This window comes from Cebus imitator, unplaced genomic scaffold (assembly GCF_001604975.1).
Source record: "Cebus imitator isolate Cc_AM_T3 unplaced genomic scaffold, Cebus_imitator-1.0 Scaffold442, whole genome shotgun sequence".
Taxonomy (NCBI): Eukaryota; Metazoa; Chordata; class Mammalia; order Primates; family Cebidae; genus Cebus; species Cebus imitator.
Genome location: NW_016107757.1, coordinates 598036 through 610979, shown reverse-complemented (window position 1 = coordinate 610979; position 12944 = coordinate 598036).

The following is a 12944-nucleotide window of genomic DNA, read 5'->3' as shown; positions in this document are numbered from 1 at the left end:
CACCAGGAGCAGTGACAGAAGGCAGTAGCCAGAGGAGGTGTCTTCTCAGTTCTGTAGAGTTGTCCAGGGTCCCAGGTTTTCTCTTTTGCAGCTGAGCTCTTCTCTAGGTGTTGCCCATCTCTACACAGCACTAATACCATGTTAGCATTCCAGCCGTGGAAAGGGGGGATGAGGAAACAGAGGGAAAGCAAATCTATTTTTTTAAATTGAGACAGAGTCTCACTGTGTTGTTTAGGCTGGTCTTGAACTCCTGGGCTCAAACAGTCCTCCTGTCTCAGCTTCCCAAAGTGCTGGGATTACAGGCATGAACCACCATGCCCAGCCAAAGCAAATCTATTTTACGGAAGTGACATGAAAGTTATATATATTACTTCTACTCATATTCCATTGGTAAAAACTAAGCCACACTTTCACATCAAGCTACAGGGAGGGCTGGAAAATATTGTTTTTAGTGAAAAAGACATGTATGTGCTCTACTAAAACTCAGTGGGGAGTCTATTACTGAAAAGAAGAAGTGGAGAATGGTTCCTAGGGACCACTAACTAGAAGTCTAAATATAATACTCATTTTCTGTTGAAGTGCTTAGCCCGTAGTGGGTGCTCAGAAACTGTTAGCTGTTATTATTGGCACGTGTGGTTTCCATCTCCGCTTTCATGGCAACTTCCTTACTTTTAGAGCTGAATATAGGATTTCAGAGACCAGGATCAGAACCATGGAAACATTCCAGAACTTCTTCCAACTCCACACAACTCTGACTTCCTTAGCCAGCCAGGAAGCTGGCTTGTGATCGGGTGATCTGGTCCAGCACTATATAGAACTAATGGGTCTCCATAATTTGTCTTGGCCCCTCTCCCTTCGTATCCCATTTACTGACTTCTGCCATCGTTGTAATGATGCTTCTTGGGATAGCAGAGAAGGAATCTCATTCCCTCCTCTCCAGCCAATGGTTCCACATTCCAGGTTTAGTTAATACGTTTGCTTTTCTATTGTGATTACAGAGATTTAAATATCTACCTGTTTCCCTGCTAGATTATGAATTCCTTGAGGACTGGAACCACGATTATAATTCTTTGCATCTCCAGTACCTGGGACAGTGTCTGTTACTGAGAATTAACTCAGTTTGTTGAATTAAATATAATTATGGTTCAAATTTGTACATAACCTTCCAAAGAGTGGAATTAATAGAAATTAAATTTGGTACATTGTTAAAAGGGCACAAAGTGGCTTCAAGTTAGATTTTTAACTCAGCTGTCTTAAAACAAGAACTCTTATCTTCTGAAGCCAGATGTTAGTGACCTTACACACAGATTTTGAAAAGGAGGTGATTTAAGAAATTCATTATCTTTCAGTTAATCCCATTGCTTCACACACTTATTCATAATATTCTACACAACATTTAATGTTTATGATTGCCCCCAAAGAACTCTTTAAATTCCTATTGCTGCTAGTAATATTTGTAAACACCAACTCTTTTTTTTTTTTCAGCAAAGGAGAATTACGAGAATCATTCATTTTTTCCTAATCTGCATATTCATCACTCTGCTGATGTGCCCTGAACTCTGGGCCTTTGCTCAGCAGTTTCCTCTGCTTCCAGCATCTGCCAGTTGAAGTCCTATCTGTTCTTTACAATTCCACTCAAACACTATCTCCCCCAATGAGTCTTCCCAGAGTCCCAACCAGCAGCTTACCCACCCTCCTGATGCCTCCAAACTGCTATTTCTGTCTCTCCTGTTCACTTTTATTGCACTTTTGAAAATCTCTCCTATTGTGCAAAGAGACTCATAGAGGTGAACACCTTTAGATCTACATAGTCTGGACTCCACCAGTGGGTGACTTTGAGTATTTTATGTGACGTCTTTAAGCCTCACCATTCTCATGGATAAAACTGGGATCCTAACATCACTTCTCATGTTGTGTTTTGCTGGATTTATTTATTTATTTTAAATGCACTTATCACCTACATGCCAGTCACTCTTCTAAGCACTTTATAAACGTTAAGTCGTTTAGCCTCATGAGCTATATTATACCATTTTGCCCAGCTCCCAGTCGACCTTTCTCTATTCTGGCTTAATGGCTGGAGCTTGGGCCCTACAAATCAGTTCTTTGGCAGCAGAGTTTCTGTTCATTTCTGCCAACAGGGGGCACTAGAAGGAGACTGAGGGCTGGAATGGGAAGATTTTCTCTTCTTTGCTTGCTGTTGGTTCCTTGCAGCATCCCCTCCAGCAACGGCCATTTACCCTGCACCAGCCATTGGGCCCACCCTCTCCAGCACCCTTTCACAGCCTAGAATCAGCTTCCCAGGCCCCCACAGACTTAGCAGCAGGTCTTTTCCACCACAAGTCCAGCTTCTGATGGTCCAATCACTTCGCTTTGTTCCTCCTGCCCTGGAGATGGAACCTGCGTCCTCCAGTTACCACCTGTGATTGCCTTAGCACTCCTTTTCTTCTCACCCAGCCTTCCAGCACCTGGGAAACCAGTTCTTTATATTAACTTCCTCTTGTTGAGATATACTTTGTGTGGTTCTGTCTCCTCAACAGGAACCATCTGTTATAGATCGATACCATTATTATCCTCATTTTACAAATAAAACCCAGAAAAGTTAAATAACTCACCTGAAGTGGGCTGGGATTTAAACCCAGGTTCAGATGTCATGGTGGCTCCAGGACACTAAGGGCTCATGTTTGTAAAGTACTCGGCCAGGCCTGCTGCATGGCCAGCACTAAATGAACAGTGGTTCTCTGATCTCCAGTCATCATGCTTAGCACCACTCTTCAGCCTTGCATCCTACCCAACACCCAGGACAGGGTGTGTGCAATCAATGCCTACTGGATTGAGCCTGATTCCCTAAATATGGGAGGACTGTGGCAGAGAAGGGACTTGAGATAGAAAAGGGCATGGAGGAGACAGTGGGGCCATGAAGCTTCTACATCCTGTTCCTCTGACTCCTTCCTTTGGAGTTGTTTCCAGGGTAACTAATTCTCCTTCTCTTCTTGACTCTCTCCCCACCTCCCTGCCATGCTTCCCCTGTCCTCTGCTTTGGCTTCTTGACTTCTGTTTTTCTATTAAGTAGGAATAGATAGTTCTCTGACATTCTAAAAATATCAAAAGAGGAAATAAAAGGGCAATTTTGTTGGGTAGCAGAAAACATGTTTCTTATTTTTCTGTTGCATTCATTCTATTTCTCTATTCTGTTGCATTGTCATCATTGTTAATATCCAATTTTAACAAGAAAAGAATATCTTTTAAATAACCACATTCCTAATAGAGGTGGTCCCTGGGGTTCAGTTATCCCTGCATAGTGTTATAACAAAATTACCTTGAAGTGTTTGTTTATAAACTAGTTCAGCCTTCTATTCAAGTAGTGGTTGCACCACACATAATTGCTTCCAGAGAGAAAGATACAATAGAGTGCATTACTCCTCAGACCCCCTGCCTGATTCTCATTTAGTCTGAAGCTAATTCTTAAGGCCCACTTATGTTTCTAGTCTGGCATCCACGCCAGCTTTTATTTTCATGGCTGCTTTAGTCACAAACAATTTATAATCCATTTTAGACATGCCCCACTTCTACCCCATAGTAGGAGGTCCAAGAAGAAAATATTATCCTCAATCAGAGTAACCAGGGAGAGAACTACTTTTTGTAGTACTTTTTGTGTATTTTCCAGGCCTCCAGATTGCCCAGAGGTTGTTTAAAAAATCTATTTTCTGCCCCTCTTGAAACACTCTATTCAAGAACTCAGTCCTCTGATGGCCACCGCACCATTTCTTCATTATTCCCTGGGTTCCTTGGCTGCCTCCTGCCTCACACAAAAGTTAGACAAAAAGGCAACTGTTAGAAAAAGGCAAGATGCGGAAACAGAAAGCCATGGCAGCAGCTGCTGAGCTAAGCAGCTGATAAAGGGGAACAAATTTGTGCCCTTAGTGTTTGTTTGGAGGTCAGGGCAATGGCCCAGCAGGATAGGGGGAGAGCTCTTTGTCCATGGTATGATTTGCCCATCTGGCCCATTCAGCATCCCCTGGACCAGCTGACCCCTGCCACCAGCTTCACTAGCTCCTTCAGGGGCTCCAGGCTTGTTAAGCTGTAATGAGCATAACCTTGAGTTTCCTAATTAACTTTGCAACAGTTGTGACACAATTCCATAATGGGAAACAAAAATATTAATAGTTTTCTTGTTGACAGTCTTTTCTTGGTGGGACAAAAATCATTAGTGATCTGAAGGTATTCTGGGGTTCTTACTAGAGTTTAAGTTATTTTTTATTTAAGTGTTTTAAAACTATGTTTTCTATTGGTGAGATGAAGACTTGCTGTTCCCAGCGCCTTTGGGTTCTCTTCAGCTCTTTATCACCTCAATTGGTTTTTGTTTTCCCTTCTCATAGATTTAGCCATTTGACTCCCCCTTCCAGTCTGTGTTTAGCCTCCAATCCCTTGGACTGATTCACTGAGGATTCCCCCAAAGAGATGTAATTTGTTTTCTTTGTGTATTCACAGGTTTTGAGCTTCAGCTTATGTAGTTTGTTATTGTAATGGATGTTATCTGTGTCATCAGGCAGCCCACAGAGCAGGCATTCACTAGCTGTGAAACCGAATGAAGATTCTGACCACAAAGCTAATGTTTTTCTCTCCAGGTCATACCAATTGTTCACAACAGGCACCCTGTTTTCAGGAATACTTGTGCTTCTAAGAGCAGGTGGATTTAGTTCTCCTTAGCTTGAATTTGGGGTTTAGTATTAAATCTAAAACACTGACTCACAAAGGGTAGAAAGTGCAGACTGATGAAGCAGCATGCAAATGATATGGAGTGAAGAGATATCTTTTTGCTTTTCAGGCATTGTAATTAGCTACATACTTTACTGATTTATTTGTAATTTTTACAGGCTTAATATTGCTGGCAAAGCAGATTTTGCTATTTGAGCTCCAGAAACATGTTATTTAACACTTTGATTTGCACAAGGCTATAATCCAAAGGTTGCTATTTAAGGTTGTCGGCTCAGATTTTTGCCAATATAAATTGCATGTTCTGGCCAGGCACAGTGGCTCGCACCTGTAATCCCAGCACTTTGGGAGGTCAAAGCAGGCAGATCCTTTAGTTCAGGAGTTTGAGACCAGCCTGGGCAAAACCCCATCTCTAGAGAAAATACATCTGTAGTCCCAGCTATTCAGGAGGCTGAGGTAGGAGGATCACTGGAGCCTGGGAGACAAAGGTTGCAGGGACCCAAGATCATACCACTGCACTCCAGCCTGGGTGGCAGAGTGAAACCCTGTTTCAAAACAAAGGAACGAATAAATAAATAAATAATTTTATGTTCTTTGTATAGTAGCTAAGAGCTTTCTCTTTAAAGTCAAATACATCTGGGTCTTGATCCCAACTCTGCCACTCACTAGCCATGTGATCCTGGGGGATTTACTTGATTCCTCTGAAGCTCAGTTTTCTTATCTATAAAATGAAGATAACAATAATAGTATTTAGCTTATAAGGTGGTTGTAAGAACTAAATGCCTGGCACATAGTACATCTTTAGTAAATATTAAGTATTACTATTGCAATACTTCCTCTGTATTCCCACGAAACAATTCTGGACATAACAACTGCTGAATAAACATTGATTAAAACACACTTAAGTGAATTTTCAAAGGCCCAGCCTTCAAAGGCTTAATGTCTTGAAATCTCTTTAAGGCAGGTTAATGCCCAGCGGTAGAGGCTGAATGTTCACTGAGTTTCATTGTATTTAAATTATCACAGTGCCTGTAGTTGAGATGCACACACATACACACACACAGGTTTAGATAAATTGTCAGGTTCTATTAAAATGGAAGTCAGGTGAAGGTCCCCTGAGCTCCACTCATTTCATATTGTAGGTAGGTTTACTTGCACTACTGGCCTTTACTAGTTCTACCTTTACCACCTATCAAATACCAGGACCTCAGCTCACCCCAATTTTGTGCATATCTAGGAGTCCACCAGCAGAGAAGCAAGTTTTCTATATAATCTGAGCTACAGGTGTGGCTCCTCTGCTCCCCTTCTGTTCACTGGTGCTGTGGCCACTTCTTTCAGCCCCAGCACTGCTGGAACTCAGCTCAGATTCCCACTGGTGGCCCTGGCCACTGTAACTTCTGAAGCCCTCTGGATAGTTGTTTCCCAGCTGGTACTGCTTGAAACTCTGCTGCTTCTATAATGGCTCTCTCTGCATTCCTGTGGTTGCTCACGTTTTCTCTTCTGCTGTTGCAGGGTAAGGTAGAGAGAAAAGTCAAGAACTCCTTGTAACATGGTCCCTTTAGATTAACCACCCTCTCAGAAGAGGGCAGGTCCCCAGTAGAATGGCATGGGCCTCTACAGATTCCGTTATTATACCTCTTTTCTTTTTGGAGCACACAAATGGTCCTGGGCACAGACCAGACCAAAGAGGATTCCAGTACAACCTCATGCCATACTGTGAACTTCTGCTTTCTCCAGGGCCTGCTTCTAATGCTAGCCTATCCTGTAAACATTTTTTGTTTAGTATGGTTTTTTTCTGGAGGAGAGACACTCTCCATCTCTGCATTCAAGCTTCAGTAGGCCCACCAGGTTTAGAAGACCTACAGGTCAGTCAATTGCAATGAAGCTCAAGTTCCTCTTCATGAGGTTCCAAGGCCCCCTGAAAATCAGTGATGTACCCAGATGGCTCCTTAGATATCCCTGACTACCCTGCCATATTTAAGATGTTTGTCTGCCCCGGGCACATGGCAGACCTCTGGAGGAAGCTGTGTAATTTAGAAGATACCCATCCAAATCCAAGCTCTTAGCCAGCCGAAATACTCTGCCACATATCTTTAAAAATATTTCATTTAACAAGATGCATGTGACAGAGATGAGGCGAGGAATGGAGTTTCTTCACAAATCAGAAGTATTGAATTTGAGCTTTCTAAAATTCTTGCTAATTACAGGGTATATGCAATTACATAATTCTAAAGTTGGAAGGGATCTAGGTTTTATAATAAGTGATGCTGCCAAGAATAGAAACTTTGCTCCCTGAGAAGCTTTCCAGAGGCAGGGAGGCTCAGTGAGCCGGCAGTGGGGAGATACCTAATGAAATGGGGGAAGACCCCTTCTTTTCAGGAAGAAAACTGTTAAAAAAAAGGACGCTCACACTTAGCAGCCATATTTTTGCCCTCTTATTTTTCAGCTTTTATCAAGCTTCATGTTACAAAAAGACATGTTCTCCTTTATAAGAAGGCGAGAAACTGTATTGATAAACAGCCCATATTCTGAGCACTAAAGCTATCATAAAGAGAAAGTTCATGGCAATTAATAGATTCTAAGAATTTTTTATCTAATCACAAGAACAGACAAGCTCTTGCCAAGCCACAAAGATGAAAATCCTAGAGAAAATAAGAAAGGAGTAATAATAAATGAGAATTAGTAGAAAAGCTATCAAATTGGAACAGTATGTTGACATTTACAAAATCTTGCTTACTATTCTATATACAGTGTATGACAGGATATTGAATGGGATTTTTCTTATTATCTCAGGATTTCAGCTAAAGCTCCAAGCTAAGGTCAATAGGTAGTACCCCACATTTTATAAAGAAACCAAGGAGCCACCAGATATGGCCTCCAGTGCTTTAAGGAGTGGCCAAAGAGATCCTCTAACTCTCACCCCTACCACCCCATGAGCAGAAACTGGACCCCATGGCTGAGGAGAGCGTGTAGACAAAGAATGAAGCCTCCAAGGGGGCCACACATAGAGATGAGGTCTGCTGTAAGAGGGCGCCCAGTATCTCAGTCTCTGGCTAGAGGCCTAGCGAGCTGCCCAATGTGGTAGGGCCACCAGGGTGGACCGTCATGAGGCAGCTCATGAGAGAGGCTGAACCATGGCCCTGGAGGTAGGGGATTCTGAAGGCAGGGGCTGACTTGAGAAGTCAGTGACTGTGGGAGGTAAGAGAGCAGTGGTGGTGACCTCCTCCTCTTCATGATGGCTAGGGCAAATGGAGATCCTTGAAAGCCAGGGATACCACAGAAAGCAGCTGAGTCATTTGAGGGTCTTGCACCCATAAGGGGGCCTGTTTGGGGGACGAAGTTGTAGCAGTAAGAGGCTATGGAATTTGTCACCCCAGCTGGGACCTGAGCAAAGGGTCACAAGAGGTCAGCCAGGGAACTCTTTATCTAAGTTGGGCCCCTTCAAGGGCATCCAAGAAAACCTTCTCTTGCATCCAAAAACATAGCCAGCTTTGGTACACTTCCCCACAGAGGGCATTGACAGCCATTAGAGAACTATAAAGAGCACAATCTAAATAAAAAGGTTTTTTGCCTTTTAGCCTCTTGAATCAATTTCCTAGGGCTGCTATAACAAATTACTATAAACTTGGTGGCTTAAAACATCAGAAATGTATTTTCTCACAATTCTGGAGGCCCTTCAAGGTGTCGGCTGGGCTGTTCTCTCTCTCAGGGCTCTAGGGGACAATCTGTTCCTTGCCTTTACCAGCTTTCGATGACTCCAGGTGTGTGCTGGCTTGTGTTGGCTTGTGGCGGCACCCGTCCAACTGATCTCCACAGTCACATTGCTTCTTCCTCTTGTCTGCGTGCTTCTTGTCTCTCTGTTTCTTATATTGACAAGCCCCTGTATGTAGGAACCTCCTGGATGATCCAGGATAATCTTAACTCAAGATCTTTAACTTCATTTCCTCTGCAAAGATCTGTTTTCAAAAACATTCACAATCACAGTTCCAGGAATTCGGATGTGGACAGATCTTTTTGGAGGTCAAAACTCAACTGCATTTCCATCTCCCTGTCCTCCTTCAACCGTGTAGAAACCAGAATTAGCAGGATTAGGTCAAAGAGGAAGGAAGCACAGATTGTGCCCCTCCCTCACTCCTACCGAGGTTCCTCATTCCATGGGAAGCAGGCCCAAGCTTGGGAGAAGAAGCTCTGAAATGAATGTGAAATTGGAACTTTACATTGTACCTCACTAAACTTTCAAACTTAACTTTGAAGTTTTAAGATATCTGCCTGAGATTTTCTCAAGGGTCATAAAGGGAGACTGGACCAAGCATAACTGAAGGTAGTGATGAGAAAGGATAAGAGAGGCATTTCCTGTTGTATTCCATTGAGTTCAGTATAATCAATAAACTGGTTACACTAATATTAGTTAGTAGCTCATACTTTTCTAATATGAGAGATCTGGGGTTTTTATTAATGAGAAAAGCACAATTTAGAGGTGAAGAATGCAAATATGTGTTTTCAGTGAACGTCATATTATAACAAATATCCATGGAACAAATATTCATGGAAATATAACCTATTAAATTATACTAAATGCCAATCACTGAAGTGAGAAGATTAAGAATAAGAAGTTCTTTTCATAACAGATACTCTTGTCCACCTGCCTGACTACCAATTTCAGATGTGGACTGATAAGAAAAGTACACTGAAACTATTTCCTACCTCAGTCCATCAAAATTCCAGTAATGCAGCCTCAAATCACCTCAAACTTGCAAGAGCTCTGTCACATCGCTGGTTACACTGAATTATTAATGGAAACCCAAAGGTCAGATGAAGAGCTAAAGAGGCAGCTGTCTACTGGAACAACTGACAATCTTTTGTTGGAATTAGAAAAAATTTAAACCTAAATACCTCTTTTTTTTTTCATTTCTTTTAATTGTAATTTTAACTTATTTCAGCTCATCTTTTCAGCTTGTTGCAATCTTTATAATGTTGACTTTGTAATCCAATGTGTTAGTGTTCCCTGAGAGTTTTACATCGTACACATTTGGTAAACTGGCCCTGTGGGACTGCATTAACAGGAACTTTGGAGACAGGAGGCGCTCAAAGGCAGTTGGTACTGTATAGTATTCAGTCAGCCAAAATATCAACACTGAGAAGCCCTCATTTAGTACTGTTTGCAGCATCGGGCTTTTTAGAGAAAGAGAAACATTAACACAGTAAGCTAATATAGAAGTCAATAAGAAAAAAAACTGCATGGTAAGGATAAACTCAGTTGCATTCTGCCCAATCTCTCCTTTCCCTTCTTCCCCTACAATAGTTATAGGTCTGCAAAGGGAGAATTCATCTTTAATAATTTTTAATCATCACAAGGAAAAACTAAAAGAGTGGATAAATGTGTTTTCAACAACATGTGAAACCCCTCAAAAATCCATTTAACCTCAAGTTAACTGGAGAACAGGGTCATCTGTCTAGATAACCCTATTATCTGATTTTTGGTTTAATTAAGCTATTCTTTTCTGTGCACTAAAGGGTAGTTGGAGGTATGGGGGAAAGGAGGTTGGAGGGAAGAGAGAATTTAGTAGAAGGAAGAACTGACAAGAGAAGTAAGTAATATTAAAACATGAAGTTCAGAGATCAAGGAACTCTGAACACAGGTATCTTAGTTAGATGCAGCTCATTGACCAGATACCATCCTTCTGAGTGAGAATTTTAGCCAAAACAAAAAATGATATCTAATTAGATGACACATCTGAACTAGAAAGACAGAGTTCTATAATTACCTGTTTGACTCTCCCATTGTGTGGAAGTGTCACCCCAGAAAGTATGGATCAATTTATTAATCATTAGAAAGAAAGTGAATGCTATTGTCTAACTTGGAGGCGTTAAGGTTTATTTCCACTAATACTCTGTTATAATACCAGGGCTTTAAGAAGGATTACTGAGTTCAAGAAACATAGTTTAAAGTAAGTTTTTCCACGCATGTGTCTCATGCTTGGATCACATTTAATAATCCATGTCAGGCATGGATCCTCTTGACTTACTATTGTTATTAGTGGATTATATAGATACATGAAAACCCCTGCATGCTTATGCCCTGAATGTCTTGAAACTGCCTGGGATCCTGGACTGCATAGCCTCTTCCAGGCAGTCATGGTTCCTTCCCAAGGAAGATTAAAGCAGATTTGATCATAATCCTGCCTGGCTCACAGGGCCAGAACATGGTAAATCCCAACAGGCAAATATACTTAAATGCTAAAATTAATAAAGCAGAAAAGATGAGCATATAATGACTCCTGACTCTAAAACTTCAATTGCCACAATGGAATGCACCATGGATTTTCTATGCTGAAAAATTATGAACAACAATGATCTCTTAAGAGGTTAAAGGAGTTAGTTGGTTTTTAGGATACTATAAAAGCTTAGGATGAAAGATTAAAACCAAACCTTAATACTGGAAATTTATATATATATATGTAATGTTTTTTTGAGACAGAGTCATTCTATTGCCCAAAGTGACACTGCACTGGAGTGCAGTGGCTTGATATCAGCTCACTGCAACATCTACCTCCTGGGTTTAAGTGACTCTGCCTCAGCTTCCCGAGTAGCTGGGATTACAGGCACACACCACCAGACCTGGCTAATTTTTGTAATTTTAGTAGAGATGAGGTTTTGCCATGTTGGTCAGGTTGGTCTCGAGCTCCTAACCTCAAGTGATCCACCCACGTTGGACTCCCAAAGTGCTGGGATTACAGGCGTAAGGCTCCATTCCTGGCCAATACTAGATATATTTAACTCAAGTTTATCTATCACAATGAGATTATTGCTTATTTCTTGGAGCAAATATAAGCAATAGTACTTTGGAGCCAGGGTATTGAAAACCTAACAAGTGTGTGTGTGTGTGTGTGTGCGCGTGTGCGCGTGTGTGTGTGCGCGCGTGTGTGTGTGTGTGTATAAGTGATATGTAAACAAGTTACATATTATATTTATTGGTTTTGTTTTAGGTATAACCTTTTTTATTGGCAACCAAAAGTAGTGGATGTCTTAGAAATAGGCAGGAGTTACAGAATAAGAAGTATAATATACTCCTTTACTTGTTTTGGCATTAACAATTTCATAGTTATCTTTTAAGATGTCTGTAATTTAGATTCCTCAGAAAAGGATATGTTGAAAAACGAATTTCATGGAGTTTTTCTCTGAAGTAGAACACCAGGAATGCATTGATGCTGAGCTCTCCAACTTTGTCACTGAGGATTGCTGCTCTAGATTTCCCATTTGCTCCTCCTTGCTTTTGCTCAAGCAGTTACCTCCTCCTAGAGCACCCTTTCCTCACCAGTGTCTAAACTATTAACATTCTCTAAGGCCTAGTTCATGTGCCCTCTAACCCTCAAGCTTTGCCTAGTACATCTTTCCTCTTAGAACTCTCATATCTCTGAAGGTGTTGGTCTGCACTTTAAGTAAGTTCCCAAATCTTCCTCCCCCTAACCCCCAACAAGACCTCTTTTCCCTTCTATGAATTCTACTTTTGAAAAATGTGTGTTACTTGAGTGTTGCTCAAGTAACACACTTCAATTAAGAACACATTTATAAAGAAAAATTTCGTCTATTCAATCAGTGCTTTTTGTTTGGGCAGTTACTGTGTAACTATCAATAATGTCATTTTTTTTTTAGTATCGTGAATAGTATAATCACATGAGTCTCTGTCATAGATGTGGCACTAACTATAATAATGAGGGAAACGTTAAGTCAGCAGTTAGTGGCCTAACTCCAGCTGTTATGCTATACTTGCGTCCAGGGTCATTCCTGTTCTGGACTTATTCCATTGGAATACTGAAATCGTCAAATGTCGATCTGTAAAATTATGTCACCCACTGACTGTATCCTAGAAATTTCAAAGATGTCATTGATAAGCAATCAGAGCTATTGATGAGCATGAGCTAAGTGGTGTTAACACAGAGTTGATATTATTTCAGCCTAAAGAAACTTGATCTTTTGTTTTAGTTGTTGTGACATGCTTTCGGTTTCTGCAAAACTGAAAAAGCTTTTGAACCTAAAGTCTTCTAAAACCTGTAAGGTTCTGGGAGGGGGGGCAGGGTGAAAATGAGGAACCTTTATTCTAAGCCTCCTTGATTCTTTTACCAAATCTTAGCTGTTTTCAATACTGTTGTAATTTCAAAAGTTCTGATTCCAGGAAACATTGCTCGTAGATGACTGTCTAAAATGTCAGCAATAGCTTAAAGGAAAAACCT